This window comes from Ictidomys tridecemlineatus, chromosome 9, assembly GCF_052094955.1.
Source record: "Ictidomys tridecemlineatus isolate mIctTri1 chromosome 9, mIctTri1.hap1, whole genome shotgun sequence".
In the NCBI taxonomy this organism is placed as follows: Eukaryota; Metazoa; Chordata; class Mammalia; order Rodentia; family Sciuridae; genus Ictidomys; species Ictidomys tridecemlineatus.
Window position 1 is genome coordinate 72838656 of NC_135485.1, and position 13619 is coordinate 72852274.

Sequence of the window (13619 nt, forward strand, 5' to 3'; positions counted from 1 at the left end):
CCTTTTTGACAATATTATGGTACAAAATTCTGATGTCTTTTTCAGATTTAAAAATGTAATAATAAAATATAATATTATTACAGCATAATATTTAAAATAACACAAAATGCAAGCATGGCTTTAGATTTCTCACAAAACATATTTTCCCCCAGATTAAATTTTTATTCAAATATGTCATTTATATATCTTTATGGAGTATATCATGGCAACTCAATAGACGTATACAAGTTTTATCACGCAACTTTGATATTACATCCAGGAAGTCCCTATAATGAAACCTGAAATTAGATTCATTGTGATGAATTCATACTGTGAATTCATTCCTAGAATTCATACTGTGACAGAGTCTGAGAGACTGTCTCTTCAGGCCCTTCAAGAATTAGGACATTCTAGCATTTCAAGCAGGCATTGATGCAGGAAAGATGAGTCTGGACACCTGAGGAATTTGGAGGAAGCAGATTTATTTAAGCTGCAGCAACCCAGAGGGGATAACACCAAACAAGCTCTGGACCCCAGGTCTGGAAATTCTCTAACATTGCAGTGGGTGGTTACACAGCACAATGTTTAATATAACTTAACTTTGTTCCACATTCATAGGTTGGACAGAGGTTTCACAATGTTTTACACAGAAAACAGAAATTTTCGCACATCAAAAAACTTGGTCGGAGACTATTTTCTTTTAGGGTGTAGATGAGCACAATACCTTTATTTTTATGTGGTGCTGAGAATTGAACAAGGGGCCTCACATGTGCGAGGCAAGTGCTCTATCACTGAGCCACAACCCCAGCCCTGCAGGCCTAACTCTTACAAGAAAGAGAAACCTGGCCTTTACAACAAAAAGGAGCTCAAAGCACAATGAGTGCTCTGGAAATTTTGTTGACTTCTTAAAATAATCTCTTCTTGATTAGGAGAGAGACCTGTGTGTTACAATTAAGGTGTGAGTCTTTTGGAAACTACAGCATTACCCCCTTTGATGCTCATTATTTAATCCTCTAAGTCAAAGGGCATTATTATCTTCTTGGCTTAAAGCTTTATATAATGTAATATCATAGTTGTTGTTTCTCTTTTTCAAAAAGGAAACCTGCTTCTATTGTAGAACCCCTAGTTTTAATGAAAAGAGGAAACAAACATGGAAGCAATACACAAGTTCAGAGCACAATCCATGCTATGTCAATTAAGCTTTTGAATCCACCAAGAAAAGGAAACCATCCTCCAAATAGTGAGCTTGGATCTCAACTGCAATGCCCTTTCAGGATTGAACTGGTACATGCGTTTGTTTTCTGATATTATTAACTATGTGTTTGATTGCTATCAGTCCTAGGGTCAAGACAAAACAAAGGACTCTGTATATGACAGAAGTAAGGGGTGGCAATGACAGTATAAGAGCTGTCTTAAAGAGTGAAACAGTCCATTTTTCCTTTTGGTTAGTATATCTTTCACCTTCTACATCCAACCCAGAGTGGCTGAAGCAGGGCTGATGTTTCCTCAAGCTTTGGGCACATTCAGGCTAGTCAGCTTCCAGAGTGACTTGAGCAGGGTTGGTGTCCTTTGGATCTTTGAGTTTCTCTGGTGTTTCCTTCTTCCTGATGCTCAGCTTAAGGGGTACCAATTAAGGAGGGAAAGCTGCAAAAGAATGTACGTAAGAATAAGAGATTTTATTTTCAGGAGGTTCCAAAGCAGGCTAAAAGGAACAAAGTATTACATAATGTATATCTCTGCATATGTACATACATGCATTGACATATTTGGTGACACTCTAAAAATTAGAGTAAGGGATTGTAGATAGTGCTCTATGAGGGGGTGTGACAAGAGGTGGGGGATGTCCCAGGAGGCTTGAACTATGTAGATTTAAGTCTTTAAACAAATTTGAAAACAGCCTATAATTTCACAAGCCTGACCCAACATCGGCCTATGATCTTCCATATATTATTATTTCATCTAAAAAATGAAGTAAATTCAACCGCCTGCTCACAGGTCAGTTGCTTCCAAAGGTGCACCTCTAAGTGGGTTGACTTTAATCTCAGAATATATTTCTGCATGGAAATCATGTCAAATGCCTTCCTGGCTCCCAAAGTTTAGGTACTGCTCAACAGCTTAATTTTACCCCTGGCTTATCCTCCTCACCCAACTTTACTTTACCAGATGCAAACCCAAGGTTTTACCTAGTTCTGCACCCTGGTCAAGGTCACCCAGTTAAGAGGGATTTAAATCCAGCTCTACCCAATCTGAAGTCTTTACTTCTCCTCAAACCACCCCTTAGCCAGACAAACTTGCTTACTTATATTTTTCCTTTCTTGATAATCTCTTGGAAGAAGCCAGTGTTAGGCTAAATTTGGTAGATCTAGGAGGGTATTTTCCCAATAGGCTATTTTTCCTACAGGTCCAGGTATGGCCAGTCTGGCTGTCCCCAGCCTGCTGCAATGTACTGGGGCCTCACTCCACTGCCCAGAGACCCTGTGCCCAGATGACCCTATGTCCAGGACACAGAGTCTCCTCAGGGAAGAGTGGAGGAGTAGGAGAAGGAGACACCATGGAAAGTTCAGGAGAAAGAACCAGAAGGTTCTTCCAGGGCTAGACTTCCAGAGCAGCCAAAGATCCCTCTCTATCTTGCCCTACAGGATCAGGTCTAGACCTTGCCAGCAGCTCCCAGGCTCTAACCCCACCCTTTCACCAGTGAGCTGGACCCACCTAGTCCCACCCACTGCCTGCTGTGAGGACTGCAGCCTTTATTGAGAGTGCTCACTTGTTTATTTGGATGAGTTCCCTGAGTTAGAGCCACAACTCCTCTAGGGTCCTGAGGACTGGTGTCTGGTCCTGGGGTGACAAAAGGCAGGCAGCATGCAGTGGAACTTGGTGAGGTGACTGTAATGGAGAACGATCAGTTTCCCAGCTCTTATACATCTTGAGCAGAGAAGCATCGTTGGGGTCAATTCACTGCAATGGCACCATCATGAAATGGTGGCATATGGTGGCAAGAGCAGCATCCAGCTGTTGTGGGCATAGGGCATCAGGCGTCGAAAGTCAGGAGTTGAGTATTGGTGTGAGGTGGGGGCGACTGTGGCGGTGTCAGCATGCAACTCTGATTTAGGGGAGTTCCTTGCTTCCTACTCATGGTGGCGGTGACGGTGGAAGAATCCAGAAACAGTGGTTGTAACAACAGATGCTTCCAGCCATGAGTGTTTTCATCTGCCATAGTGACAAGGGTTTGGCTGCAGTTGCAATGAAGTTGGCCCCAGTACTGAGTGTCACTGTCTAGTATCCACGTTAAAGTCTGGTGGCAGCAGGGTGGAGCTCCAGAGTCTGGCAGGGGCGGAAGCAACATACAGCTGCATCAGGGGTCCAGCCTCTGTATAGGGGTCGGGCAGCAGGTGTGGTGTAAAGTACAATGACATTGGGGCCTTATTGGGCATGGTTGGTGTCCATCTGGAGTTTGGAAGTTTGAGTGCTGCACAATGGTGGTGGCACCATAAGAGTTCAGAAGCAGGGGAAGCAACAACAGGCAGTGTCCAGCAGTGAGCATCTTCATCCTGCAGAAGTAACTGGGGGCCAGCTGCAGGACAGTGAAAGTGGCATCCAGTGGCCATGTGGGGAGTCTGGTTGGCTGCAGCGACGAGTTCCAGGCTGGCATGGCAGCAAGGGCATGGGATAGTGGGTGTCAGAGTGATAAGGTAACCAGTAGCTGGGATGTCATCTGTGGTGGAGGCTCCAGGCCCTGGTCTTGTCCCTGGTCGACTGTCCTGCTCAGGAAGAAGAATGCGGGAGGCGGTGGTACCCAGGCAGCTGCCCAGGACCTTATGCTTCCCACAGCTGCCATGTCTAGCTCTGTCCATGAGCCCACTGTGTGTCTGCTCACCCCATCCCCTGATATACCCTCTCTACTGAGCAACTAGGTTGTCTGCTAGGTTGGGGCGGTCTTGGGAGAGAACCTCACCATCCCCAGCCACTTCCTGCGTGGACTGTGGGTGCAGAAAGCAGAGGTCCTAGGACATCTTCACCCCAAAAGTGCATTTCTGTGGCTGGGAGTGGCAGAAGACCAAGACAGAGAACTCGTTGCCCTTAGACTCCCACTGCCACCTGTGCCCTATACCCTTGTCAGCCCAAGGAATGCACTTGGAGGGTGAGGATTTTCTAGGCCCCCCCACCTCCCACCTCTGCACTCTGCTACCCAGCACAGAGGAGATGTACCTGGGGAGGGTGGGCGCTTTCTCCAAAGGTTGCCCCAGCTGGCAGCAGGCCTACTCATCCCTCAGAGGCTGCAATGCAGGGAGTGGCAGGGTGAACTCAAAGATTAGGTGAGCAGCCTGGTGGACTCAAGGCCAATGACAGGCATTGCTGAAATGGGCAGCATAAGGTCCTCAGCAGGTGTCTGGGTACCACCAGCTCCTGCGCCCTGCTTTGTGGGCAGGCAGGCCCTACAAGGAGCAATACCAGTTGCCTGGAGGAGCCACTGCAGAGGCCATCACAGCCTCCAGTCACCCTATGACTCTGAGGCCTGCTGTCCCAAGCTGTCACCATCACTGCTAAAAGAGCTCCACACTGAAGCCACTGGAGTCCCCACAGGGCCACCAGTGATGTGCGGCCACCATCACTGCCCTGGGACCAGATTCCTGCCACTTCCAGAGGATGAGAATGCAACTCTCTGGATTCCTGGCTTGACGTTGCCACCTACAGACTCCTCAGTTGCCTTTGCCACCACTGCCATAACTGAAATTTAGACAATAATACCTTCAAGCACAACACATCTTCATCGAATAGCTTACCAAGACCTTCTAGATAACTTGCAAGAGCTTCTACATCAGCACTTGTTTTTTTGCCTTGCACTTTTACTTAATGGAGAGGGTCTTCTTGGCAAAAACATAATGGACCAAATTCTGGCAGTTGCAGTGAAGTTGGCCCCAGTACTGAGTGTCACTGTCTAGTATCCATGTTAAAGTCTGGTGGCAGCAGGGTGGAGCTCCAGAGTCTGGCAGGTGCAGGAGCAACATGCAGATGCATCAGGGGTCCAGCCTCAGTATAGGGGTTGGGCACCAGTTGTGGTGTAAAGTACAATGACATTGGGGCCTTGGTGGGCATTGTTGGAGTCCATCTGGAGTTTGGAAATTTGAGTGCTGCACAATGGTGGTGGCACCATAAGAGTTCAGAAGCAGGGGAAGCAACAACAGGCAGTGTCCAGCAGTGAGCATCTTCATCCTGCAAGAGTAACTGGGGACCAGCTGCAGGACAGTGAAAGTGGCACCCAGTGGCCATGTGGGGAGTCTGTTTGGCTGCAGCGAAGAGTTCCAGGCTGGCATGGCAGCAAGGGCATGGGATAGTGGGTGTCAGAGTGATAAGGTAACCAGTAGCTGGGATGTTGTCTCTGGTGGAGGCTCCAGGCCCTGGTCTTGCGCCTGGTCGACTGTCCTGCTCAGGAAGAAGAATGCGGGAGGCAGTCGTACCCAGGCAGATGCCCAGGACCTTATGCTTCCCCCAGCTGCCATGTCTCGCTCAACCATGAGGCCACTGTGTGGCTGCTCACGCCATCCCCTGATATAGCCTCTCTACTGAGCAACTAGGTTGTCTGCTAGGTTGGGGCGGTCTTGGGAGAGAACCTCACCATCCCCAGCCACTTCCTGCGTGGACTGTGGGTGCAGTGTACAAGTGTTGTTCAGTCATTTAAAAGGAATACACATTGTGGTGGTCACAAACATACACCTGTAGGATGAACTTGCAAATATACTAAGCCACATGAATTCTTCACTGTGGTTTGTCAAGATCATCCTGATTCACAAGGACCCGTCTTTTCCCCGCCTTAGAGGGAACAGACCCCAAGTCCTGGAAACTGCCTTTAAGACTCCAAACAACAACAACAAAATAACAACTAAAGATATTTTCACAGGATATTTAAGTGACCATGGACTCTATATGCTGTGCCTATGGGCCAGAAGGATTACTTAATCCTCCCCTTCTAGAGAATCCACTGTCCTGTCTGTACAGGAAGGGGAGGCTTGGTATGCAAGTTGCTAGATAGATTTTATCTACAGCTGTTAAGCCAAAGGCTGCAAGATGTGTTTAGTCCTGCAGAATTGGTAGAATCACTGAAAACTGAGTAAAAACTTACTGCCAGTGTCTATTCTCTACAACAGTCACTGGTATACACTGTGGTCCATCAGAGTGCCATGTGTGGCACTGATAATATATAATTTCAAAATCACTAAATCAAGAGAGTTAAAATTCTTTATTTCCTAATTTATTACCTGTTATGAAAATGACAAAATCAGAATGTGTCTCTGATTATATAAGAACTATTATAAACAGCAGTATCAGCAATGTACATGCACGAGCACATCCAAAACAAATGGCTACTTAAAGAGGTCGTGTTTTAACTCCAGCGTTGCAAACCTGATGTTTTAATTTTGAGGTCTGGAAGGAAAAAAGAAATCAATTTTTGGCCTCCTCATGATTGATTCTACTTCAGATAGGCCAACTCTTTCGTCAGGTTCTCAGTCAGCATCTCCAGTTCAGCTCTGGCTAGGGTCAGCCCATATGGCAACTTTTGCAGGACATTGCTGTCAGCCAGGTCATTCTTCTATCTGAAATGTAGTTTAGAAATGCAATACACTGATTTGGACAAGGACACTGTCATCTTCAGGGCTATCTGATGCACAGATCTATGTGACTCTTTTCAAATAGCAGCACTGTAGTGTGTGATATGTGTTCTTGCTTTTGTAACTCCCTTCCTTCTCTCCATGCCTTCCTTTTTTCAGTATCATGATTAGTATTTCAGTTGGAAGGAAGGAAAGAGAAAAGTCATGAGATGATGCTTTTTCAACAGCAATGAATCCCACTAGCACTGTGCATCCCCAGGAAGGGATTCCACTTTGGCTAGCTGTTGTGGCCTTAAAAATAGCAGCCCCTGTATTTGTGCAGTTTCTAATGGTGTCCTAAAAGCAACTGAAAATTAAATAATAGTTATTCTTTTGCTGAATTTTCTTCATGATTTATTCAATTTAAAACATTGGTACTTCTTCAATATATTTTGCCAAGATTTTATAGGCTAAAGGCCATCATCCTTGGAACTTCCTGTGTGAAAATTCTGTAATCCAAAAAGTTTGTATTCCTTATGTCAGGAAGTATGAGATATGGAGGAGGAGATGAAAATATAAAAACAAGTGGATGGATAAAATTTCAGGTGTATGTGTATCAGGAAAACAATTTTTGCACTTAACCCCTTATCAGATACATTATTAGTTCATTGAATGCATTGAAAATTAAAGTTTAGGGCATTGGTAGGGTTATGTTGAATTGTAGGTCATTAAAACTATAGTGATCCATAGACTTAAGAGTAATCAACTTATTTTAACAATGTGTAATGTGAATTATGTTTGAGTCTAAATACTTTTTGGAGTGATCATCCTATTTCCATTTGTCCAAACACCAAATATAAGGAGAATGTGAACTTCAGAAGATTCAAAATATGTACTATCAATGGAGGCAGGAAAACAGAGAATAAGAGGACATGGTAGGAAAGGTAAATTATCACCTGTCTATTCCACTCACTTCATTCTGAATCCCATGCAGCCTATTTTGCATTGCCAATCTGCAAGATGAGCTAGGCATTGCCAATCGTGGCAGAAAGGATCTGGCAAAATAAAGGAAGTCATAGATAACAAAATTCTAATATGCTAGTAGTTTACAAATGTATTTTTGACACAAAATTTAAGTGGTGATGTTAAATGCTGTTTCACTAAGAATTACAAAAAAAAAAAAAAAGGAAAAGAAAAAAAAAAGAAGTGGTGTTAAAACTATGAGCGAAGGATGCAAAGTAAGGGATTATGGTAAAGCCCTACTTTCATTGTGGGTTCTGAAAACAACCCTTTAAGATAAGTAGTATTATTCTCATTTTATAGAAGAAACTGAGATTCAGAGAATTCACCCAGTTCACATTTGGCAGAAGGAGAGTTCAAAGTCCTGGCTGCATGATGCAAATGGCAGTAACTGAAGAGGCTGTGTACAATCCTAGGTAAGACTTTATTATACTTTAGCTTTTTCAATTAGTCCTTCCCTGCATGCTACTCTATTGGTCAATGTTTCTACCCTTCCTTAATGTTACTTCATTTCTTCCCTTCTATTGATATGTTTTATTTCCTATTGTGGTTTCACACAACTGAATTATGGAAATAAAATGTTAAGTCTAAATTTATCCAGCACCTCTTTTTTTTCCCCAGTAACTGAATAACCTTAAAATGTTTTAATTCTCTAAACTTTTACTGTGTAAATGTTATTATAGTATTATATATCTATCTTTCTGAGTTTTCTTTGAACACACACAAATCAATTTTAAACTAGGACTTTACCTTGTTTTAACATACCCTAGCAGTTACTCATTACTTATGAAATCAAGGCTTACAGTGCATGCCCTATATATTCATGTAAGCATGTTTGTAATTCAGACACCCTTGATGATAGCTTAGCTGGGAATCAAATTCTACTTTGATTACTTTGGCACGGTTTAAGCATACAGTAGAATTTATTCTGGTTTCTACTACTGGTATTGAATAATAAATAATACATTTATGATTTGTTTTTATAAACATATTCTTCTTCCAATTGTTGTAAATTTTCTTCTTCCTAGTATTCTTTTTTTAAATGTCTTTTAAAAAATATTTTTTAGACACTGATGGACCTTTATTTTATTCATTTTATTTACATGTGGTGCTGAGGATCGAACCAAGTGCCTCACACATTCTAGGCAAGCGTTCTACCACTGAGCCACAACCTCAGCCCCCTAGTATTCTTAAATCTATAATATGCCTAAGTGAAGAATTATTTTCATTGATCTTAGTTAAATTATGATTTTCAAACATTTCAGAGTCTTTTTTTGATTATTATTCCCAACCACATTTTTTCTAAGGAAAATTCTATTTGATATACAGCAAGATTTTATTTTGTCCTATAATTTGCTGAACATTTACTTTCTTCCCTTCCATATCTTTATGGCTCTCAACTAAACCATGGATATTTTCTTCTATTTTCTAGTTAAACATGTTCTTTGGGTTTAAACCGCTCTTTGGTACTTCCTCCAATTTTCCAATTTTCCTTTATTTTTGTGAAGTTTACCATTGTTAAATATCAAAATCTAAATTGACCTTTTAATTCAACATTCTCATTTTGTTTTCTTATGACTTTTATTCCATTAACAATTTTCCCCTTTAAGCATACTTTACTATGGAATGTTTACACCATTTCATTCTGTAAAATTTTTGAATGTCTGATCCTGATGTCATTTGCCTGCCGATTCTCACTCATAATTTTTTAATGTAAGGAAATAATCCACCATAAGTAAGTGCTCTGATATATTCATGGATATTAGAGCTGACAGTGTAAGAATAACTCTGTATTTTGTGGGTTATCCAGTGTTCATATTACTTTATAATGCATCATTTGTCCATGTTTTTAAGGATAAGTGGCATAAGAGAATCTTTTTTTATATTGCCCCTTTTAAAAACAGGAAATCATTTTTAAAAACAGAAAACCTCTTCAGGCTATTCAATAATTAAACATTTTGATAGGGCATAATTCATATTTGATTTGTGTTGACTCCAACATGGCAACAAACACATAACTTGCTACTTTCATATTCATACTTGAAGGGGCTTTAGGGGCACACTAAAATTAACCTTGATTTAGTCACAGACACTAATACTTGATTAGGAAACTTAATCACGATTTCTAAATCCAAATGAAGAGTTCATGGTCAAGGGTGAGAAACATATAGATCAAATTAGTTGTCAAGGATCAGAAAATCCTTCTAAGTTGAAGTAATTGAAATTAAGTGATTTTGCCAAGGTGAACTGAGAATGTTATAGATTCAGATGCAAAACTAAAACCATCATACTATTGCTTCCTGGTTATCACCATGTCAATCACAGTTCCTGGAGATGGATATCTGTGGGCTCTCTCTCACCCAGTGAGGAGGTACATGGTACAGGTTAGAGGAGTGTGTGGCTGTGCAGTCACTAATCAAGACCTTCAGAGACCAAGCAGGAAGCGGGTCTGATTTTATTGCACAGTTACCATGTATATAAACTTAGGCAATAGCTAAGCAGACTATAGGCAGCCACCAATACAATTTCTGTCCAACTGTCCTGGCAGTGACCAATCAAGAAGGGGCCATGGACCAAGTGCTGGTACTGCAACATGTGGCCTAATGCCTAGGGCTGTGCCTATGGGGTGAATGGTATGCTACTCACAGGGGAGTGCTTTGCCTCTCAGACACCCTTAAGGTATGCCATGTATGTAGTACTCCATGCATTTATCCTCACAGATTTCCATGTTCATGATTGTTTTTAACAACAACAACAAAAAAGCTGGTGTGTATCTGTTTTTTTCACCACAATGACAGTTAGCTTGATAATTTAAAAATTAGGATGTCTGCTCAATCATCTTAGAATCATTCAGGGTGCTAGAACATCAAACACTTAGAATCTATTTAAAAGCCTGTGGCCAGTAGCCACACACCCACACAGCACCGTTTACAGTCTTAGTTGCATTTACACAAGTAGGGCAATAAAAAGGGAGGAGTCTCTTCTGAGGCACCCATATCCTAGGTGAAGGGACCCTTCCTCTCAACATCAAGACCACTCCTGCTATCCCTGCTGGGCAGCAGGCTCCACAAACAGATGAGGTCAAAGAGACAGCTGGGATGGAGCCCCAGCCCAGAGACTTAAAAAACTCCAGGATCAAAGGAGTGATACCTGCAAACCATAGACACTGTGTTCTTGAATATCTGTGAATCTCTAAGGCTGAGGAGCACTCTATAAAATAAAATAGGAAAAATTAGATACAAGTCAACTGGTTATGATTTCTTAATTGTAGCAATAATTGATCTTTCCAAGGACCTTCAAATAAAGATTATGTCTCTTTGTTAACTGTTATTCCTACATAGTCTTAATGCATCAGCCCTAACTTTATAGATAGATAGATAGCGAGCTAGATACAGACATAGATATATAGATATATAGATATAGATATATATAGATAAAAATTATATAATACATATACATATATGTATATATATTATATAATTTTTAAGTCTTCTGCTGCCATCCCCAACTCTGAATTTCTTCACTCCTATGGTGGGTGTGTGCTCAAGAATAGATAACTGGATGGGGACAAAAAGTAATCCTGTTTCCCCCCAGGTTGGGGATGGTGAGAGGGGGATGAAAAAAATTGTCAATTTTAAAATAAGACTCTGTGGCAGATCATCATGCTGGGGTTTTTCGGGTTAATTTTTTTAAAATTTAATTCATATTTGACTGAACTTTAGTTGTTCATAGTGGGCGGGTCGTGTTATTTGAAAGGGCATCACTTTTATACCAGTTCAAATAGAGCAATTTTCTAAAAATAATATATTAAATCAGTAGAACACTATGTTTTCCACTTTATACAAATTTATAGTTGTTGAAATCACTTTTATTCCTGTCACTGGGACCAATTTGTTTCAAATTCATCTGCTTCAGAGTTGTAGAAACTGGGAAATCAACTGAAATGACTATTTGTCTCAGAGTAGGGGAGTTGACCACCTGGGAGGATAAGGAGGTGTTCAGTGTGGTGGAAATGTGGTAAGCAACACTCCTGAGTTAGGGAGCAAAAAGTCCAGAGGGAGAATAAGCAGGGTCTGTGGGAATCTGGCATGCCCAGGGCAGAAAGGTATATGACGGGTCGGAAGGGAGATGGAGCTGGAAAGAGAAGCAGGATCACATGGGGGGAGGTCCCCATGGGACCTGATGATGCCAAAAAAAAAAACACTTCTTGAAGAAACAAAACAGAGATGGTAGGAGCCAAAGGAGGAGGTTTAGACCACTTGGTTCTTCTGAGATGTTTTGTTCCCTGACAACTAGGTAAGATATTTATTGAGGGTACGGCTGTCCAATGCTCACTGTCCTCCCTGCCCCACTCCCCACTGGAAAATTGCTCCCTAACAACTGAAAACACAAGTAGAAGCCCCTGAGGGTGTAAGGGTCCTTTCCTGGAGGCTGCCCTGTGAGTTCATCACACAAAGTTGGGGACAAACAATTCTATGGTGAACCAGTCTTTCATGGAAGACAATATGCTCATGAGATGTCACAAGATGGAGTCCCTTATTCCATCAACCCCTCTACAAGCACCAGCCATAGAATCCTGAGGCTCAGAACCCAAAGTCCTCATCTTTAGAGAAAATTGGGACTGGGCCCTTCTGGGGACTCACAGTGCTGGGCAGAGTAGTGGGTGGGTTCACTCTTTCAAGAGCTATAGGCCTGGTAACCAGAGTGAACCTTATGGATTTGCAAAAGGAGGATCTGGGCCTTCCAGGCCATAAGTACACCCAGAGTGTGGAGGACAAACTTTCAGGGAAGATCCTTTGCATGCATGGGGTGGTGGCTGTCTGAATGGAGTGCTATTAGTTAAGAGACAGACTCCTCTAGGAAACTAAGGACTCCTTGAAGGCAGAGACCATGTTCTTCCCAAGCAGAAAAGATACAATTGAGGTCCTTGCCCTTCATGAGGCTTCTCAGTCTGAAGGACTGCATGGGGCCTGGACTGGAGCCAGAAGGCCTGACTTGAGTCTGAAGGTCATGGCCCCTCTACACCTAGTGTTCCTTATCTGTAAAAGGCTAATGGGGTCTCTTATGTGCCCTGAAAATATAGCTTTGACTGAATCAGGAAATTATTATGCATGTCTTCAAGAAGGATGGGAAAGGATGAGAGGAAGAATGAGCCAAATCCAGGAGAGGAATGAGAAACTGTTCAGGTCCCAAGCTGGAGCTGTCAGTCAGCTTGCCTCTTTCTTTTTTTTCCTGCCTCAGTGTGGGTCCCATGGGTCTTCAGATTGTTGGGGCTCTGCACCGTGATAACTGGTGGCTGCATCCTCCTACTACACTGGAGGAAGAACCTGCAGAGGAGGCAGAGTGCCCAGCAGTGGGTGGAGGTGATGAGAGCTGCCACCTTCAGTTACAGCCCACTGCTGTACTGGGTCAGCAGACGACACAGACATGGCATGACTGCCGCGATCAGAATAGGCCCTCCTCAGGCTGTTGCCAATATTGACACTCAACTCCAAATTCCGGATCTTCCATCAGAGCCGCACCTCCATGAAGACAGGCATCATGCCTTCAGAGGCAGCAGCCCCCAGGCAGAAGCCCCTGTTCCCCTGCAGCCTGCTCTGGTGGTCCCACAGCAGCCCTCACCTAATGGGATGCCAAAGTAATAGACCCCATTCCCCTTCCCAATTGTCTTTCGGGAGATCCCCTCTGCCCCAACCCTCTGCAGCCTGAACCTTTCTCCCATACTGGACCATTCTGCCTCCTAACCCTTTCTTGAGGGTCCTGAAAGCCATGTCCACTTCTATTCCCTTTCCACACTGACCCAAGGGGTGAACTGACCAAATGTGTAGACTTTTGCTTGAGGGTTGTAGCCTCCTCTCACTGAAAGTGAGTTTCAGGTGCCAGGTATTAGAAAAAGGAGTCAATCTTGATCTTGACACACAGGTCAGAGCCCATTTAGAAGTTAATTAATGTCAGAGTCATTTGCATCTCATTTGCCAGGAGAAAGGCAATCTCCTTCCCCAAGTGTGATGGTGGCACAAGTCTCACCAATACAAT

The 13619-nt window shown here is 42.8% G+C and overlaps 1 long non-coding RNA gene and 1 pseudogene across 1 annotated transcript in view; one reads left to right on the plus strand and one right to left on the minus strand.

Moving 5' to 3' along the window:
- Positions 1–444: 444 nt before the first annotated feature.
- The window catches only part of LOC144366785 (uncharacterized), a 40364-nt gene continuing 27189 nt past the window's right edge, over positions 445–13619 (minus strand). Inside the window, exon 2 of the long non-coding RNA XR_013425928.1 lies at positions 445–1623. This is a non-coding gene — a long non-coding RNA (uncharacterized LOC144366785). The remainder of the gene's footprint in view (positions 1624–13619) is intronic.
- On the plus strand, positions 9730–13399 carry LOC144366973 (testis-expressed protein 38 pseudogene; annotated as a pseudogene).